Raw genomic sequence first — 5,292 nt, 5'->3', positions numbered from 1 at the left:
GATAAATGACCATAACTTTTCATAGATGATTTCTAATTTGTCAAAAATAAAATTAATGTTTGTAGCGATAAAACAATCTTTAATGAGTTTACTACGATGTCAAATTGATATCCTTTAAGAACATGTGTTTCGAAGGATCAATACGTTTACATGGATCGTATTTAAATTTATGGGCGTAATAAACAACATTACCATAAAATATTGGATGTGATAACCCATTTTTTTAAAAGAAACCTACAAACTTCAAAATACAATCTGTGTATCTATGAAAGAATTTAGTACAAATTTTAGGTAATTTGTGGTAACGAAATCAAAGACTAATAAGTTACCAGTTATACGTAGATCACGTTTATTGCAATTAAAAATAAAATTGATATCCATTAATAAAGCGGAAAATGAAGGAATATTTTGTTTCATATATTTGTTTACACTTTTGTGTGATGCCTTTGTAAAACATTGTCGCTAGGGGCGCCCAAATTGGCAATAAAGAATTTGTTTGAATGTTTGTCTGTTTGCTTATCGCTGAACATCTATGATGACAACGAGATGTTTATTTTCCAGAAGTAGATATCTTATAGCTTAGTCATTGGCATTGTCCATTCAATATTTCTTACCAAAAAAACCCATGGCAGCCAACAACCTTAAGTAGCATTATCGCTTAAAGAAGAAGTTATGAATGCAGATGTGCACTAAACCTTCAGGACTTTGTTTCCCATGAAAATGTGAAAATTATGGATTAAAAATTGTTGCTTGTACATAATCAATGTAAATGAATGTTTACTACCTTGGCATCAAACCAAGTTGCAGAGGTAGTACTGAAGTAGTTACAGTTGTTTGCATCCCTTTTCCAACCATCTTTACATGACATTTGTACTGTAAAATACACTACATTAACAATAAAAAAATGATACACGTGCATAAAGCATATTTGTGTTCACAAGATCGGACAAAAATGTAATGATTTTTTTGGAGACCTTCATAAAAACTTATCAACAGGAAAAACAGTATTTTAACGTTACAGGATTTTTTTGAAATCAAGATGACGGATATCGGTAATGAAGCAGGAAACTTCCAGAGCAACACAATGTGGTTTGTGTTACTCAATATTACTTTTTTTGTGTTCTGTAGGTCTATGTTTTCTGTTCGTCCTTACTTTTTGTCCTTGTTCATGAGTTAATTGTCTTTCTCGATTATGCTATTTATTAGCTACATAGTATTTGTTGTCATTTTGAGGTTTAACTTAAGAACAACAAAACACCGGATATTCTCGAAATTTAACAAGCACATAACTTTTCAGTGGTACTCTTTAACAGACGCTTATATCTGTCTTTATATTTCGCCGATAGGGTATGACATTTATGTAATGATTAATTTTTTATCAATTTATGAAATTGTCGGGAAATGCACGAGGCATTTTTTAACATGCGTATTTGTCACTTATCACTTTTACCTTGTTCTTCATATAATATAAAGTATGACCTTTTGCTATGAATAATTTGCAACATTGTGTCATTTGACTAAATTGTCTGTAATCGGACTTTTTTTTTTCTTAAATCTCAGATAATTTTTAATCAATATGAAATTTCTTAATGAATATATGTTCAATGGTAGAATATTTCAAACGTTAAAAACCTTGACACATGTATCCAATATATTCAGGCAGACAGGAACAATTATAACTGCTTCCGGTCGTTGTGCATATTCCACCATTCAAACAAGGTGAACTGCTGCATGAAGTGTCTAAAACATGATAGTGAAGACATAATGTCAAAACATAAATAGTTGTTGCGAACTGTCTTAACTGTAATTTGCGATTGAAGTTTTAGAGCTGGAACTAGTGGTGTTCATTTCTATATGATTAACGTAAATGAATGTTTACTACCCTCAGGTTAACCTACATTTTGTAGAGACTGGTGACGTAGTTACAGTTGCATTAACAATGCGTAAAGCATCCTTAAACCATAGTGAAAATAGTGAAATTTGAACTGTAAAATGATCTTCATAAACCACATCAAAACATGCACGGGCAGTGATGAAAAGATATAAGACAAATGTCTTTTCACAAAACGAAGTAATTTTGAAACGTATTATCCCTAGATAAATACCTAGGGAAAACGGTTAACTGTGTATAACGTTAACGAATTTAAAACAAAATTGGCAAAAACACTGGCGTCACTTGCGAAGTATAAACTGTCGATTAATCCCGTTCAGGCCCTGTCTTGAGGGGTATATGTTACTAAATTTTCGTTTTCTGCAAAGTGTTTTTCTTTTTCGAGTTATTTGTCTCTCTGGGTCCTTTTTCATTTGAATATTGTTGTAAAAAGAAATATCAATTTTACAAATACCTTATTTTCACCATTATATTCGCAACTACTTTCAAAAACTGATATACATATGTTATTCCACAAATTCAGACAACTCAAAAATAAAGTTTACAGCCTTAATACCTGAATTGAATTATAGAATAAGATAAAGAATCTGTATTTTTGTGCGTTAATTCTTACGTGCAACGTGAACACTGGGTATCACAAATCATAAGCCCGGAATCTTTGATGAGATATCATCAACACTGGAAAGTGGGTACCATTGTGGCCCAGTGTCGGAACAGTAAAGTAAGGTAGCAACACACAGTTAGGAGTGTAGTTTCTCATTTTGGCCATTTAGGATTTTTCAAATATGAAAGTTATTGTGCAATCAAATTCATTTTTAGACAGCTGATGACTAATTTAGCCGTCAAAGTGGGTTGATAAGAACATCAAGATTATTTTGACATGTTTTATGGGTTGTTTTCTGTTTGACTGTCGATATTTTTATAGCCAGACCGGCCATAGGTCCATAAATTATTGTAATGTTTACAAACACTTTTTTCACACGAACTTCTAGACGCAATTTTACAAAAAAAATGAGACGAATGACATATGACTTTTATTTGATCTGTTGATAGATAATGTAAACAGTTTCAGAAAAGGTATCACTCCAAGGGATTGAAACTCTACTTTTGGCCAAATTCTGTGGAAATATGTGACATCTTTACGCCCCTTTTTGCAATATTTTATAGCAATAAAAAACAGATTGTTGACATGGATACACCTAAAAGAAATTTTATTTAACCATTTTAACTACTGGAAATCAAATCTTTGGAAGGTACTGATTACATACATATGCACATATATGACACAAACAGTAGGCTTAATTTGTAAGAAAGCAAGGAAAAGGGGATGATAAAATTTATCAGGGTAACATTTTTTTCCTAACTGTATATTGCTAACTAAACAATGTTGGATTTTCTATCACTCAAATCATTTTTGCTGATTAACTACTATATGTTCAATTATTTCCCATGCATGCTATTTTAATTTTTCTTGCTGATCAGTACTATACCACCGACGAAGGTCAAATTTTTGGACAAGCACATATGTATTTTAAATGCTTATAGATAAGTGCTTAGAATTGCTTTGCAAAAACATTCCAACCAGCTTACAAAAATTTAAAAAACGGATCCAAAAAATTCAATACTAAAAATTGCCATTTCGAAAAATAATTTCTCTTTTTGAATTTTAAATGCATAAATATTTCATGTATTTCATACTAGGGCAAAATGTGTGTCCTTGGTTGAAAGAACCCCATATATTTCAAGAGACATTAAAACGTATGTCCCTGAAATATCATATTAAATTTTAATATAAACTAGAGGTTTTTAGTTCACAAAAGAATACACCCACCTATGCCAAGCTCTGAATTTCGATAAAAAAACATGAACTATACGATATAAAGATATAAAAGTGCCATTATATGATTAAGGTATGTGAAAGTTTCAATACATTCTAAAAGTGGGTTTAGGAGGAGTTGGGGAACCGGTGTTTTCGTAGATAAAGCAATACTAGAGACCAAAACATGTTTTGAGAGAAAACAAAAACTAAATCAGGTTAGAAAAAACCCAGAATACTTTAAATAATTCTAATGTGTTGTTGAAAATACAAAGTTAGTACGACCAGATAAACAATGACTAAGTCCTTGATTTGTATAGGGAAACCCCCCAAAAAGTTCAGATCAAAATCAGAATAAAAGATATAAATTATTCCAATGCAAATTAAATTCTATTTTGTGTAGTTCCTTCCGAAAATATGTAAATCATACATTTTAGAAATTGAAAAAAATGCTCAGAATCTTTTGTTTTTATGTGCAATCTCAAGTACATCTCAAAAACAATTTTGCATTTATAAGAGTAAAAAACTAGACAGATACACTTTGAACTATTTACATATATATTAAAACTATCAGCGTAGATCTAGAATCCTATAGAAACTGCCATTTCAACCTAACAGCGTTATTCATTAAATTGGTCTGCGTTTTTAAGAAATGTTTTTGTCATCTTTTCATTCTTATAAAACAAAATAATAAGTTTTTTCCGCATATACTTATAACTGATTTTCTTTACAAAACGCAATACAAACCTGAATTAGTACGCCTTTCTGTCAGTGCTGCGTCTTTTGTGAGAATTTGAAAAAAAAAGCTTCGATCCTTATCTCTGCTCGACACGAAGCAGACATTGGACAAGTGTTAAAAGCTATTACGAAAAATAATGGTATCCATTACATGAAGTAACAAAAAATCAGTATGCAGCAGGGACGTTTTGCCTCACTGAGTAAATCCTCACGTTGGCCTTTGCATAGGAGGTAAAGATTTGAATTTTTGAAATGCACTTCATCAGAAATACCATGATGTAGTATCATCTGCAATCTATGATTATTTAAAGCACATCATTTCATCATGCTAGCCTACAAATTTATAACATGCATGACGAACATACCTGATTTGTCAATATATTCTGTAATGTTATCCTCAGACCTTCGCCTTTCAAACTCTTCTAACTTGTCGACACCATTCGTCAGTTTTTCTATTGTTTCATTAAATGAAGACCAAAGGTGATCAATATCCGTGTTAGTAACATTCAATGCTCGTTGATGCTTGTTAGTGTTTTCGTGAACACGTTGATTTCGCATGAAAATTGCCGCCTTTTGTTTTCAAGTTCATTTTTTAGATACTGATTTTCTCTTTTAAGTAATAAAATTTCGTTTTCGTTACTAAATACCATTTTAAGAAGCTCATGCATATCGTCTTTCAAACCATTAATGTCTGATTGTATGAATGTGATTCCCGTCTCCGTTTTGTCCGCCTCCACAGAACTTTGTGTACTAGGACCAAACACATTACCGTTGCAGATACATAAAAAAAAAGATAATATCACTACTACCTTAAATTCCATTTCAAAAACATCTGCTTGTAAACGAT

At 31.5% G+C, this 5,292-nt stretch overlaps 1 long non-coding RNA gene across 1 annotated transcript; it reads right to left on the bottom strand.

The window, feature by feature from the left end:
- Positions 1-812: 812 nt before the first annotated feature.
- Positions 813-5,086, bottom strand: LOC127723421 (uncharacterized). Its single transcript, XR_007992073.1, has 3 exons — positions 4,811-5,086; positions 1,633-1,740; positions 813-873 (listed from the first exon to the last, which is right to left on the bottom strand). It is a non-coding gene; the product is annotated as an uncharacterized LOC127723421 (long non-coding RNA).
- Positions 5,087-5,292: the final 206 nt, after the last annotated feature.

This window comes from Mytilus californianus, unplaced genomic scaffold (genome assembly GCF_021869535.1).
Source record: "Mytilus californianus isolate M0D057914Y unplaced genomic scaffold, xbMytCali1.0.p SCAF_13, whole genome shotgun sequence".
NCBI classification, from domain to species: Eukaryota; Metazoa; Mollusca; class Bivalvia; order Mytilida; family Mytilidae; genus Mytilus; species Mytilus californianus.
This window is presented reverse-complemented; position numbering and strand designations above follow the sequence as displayed.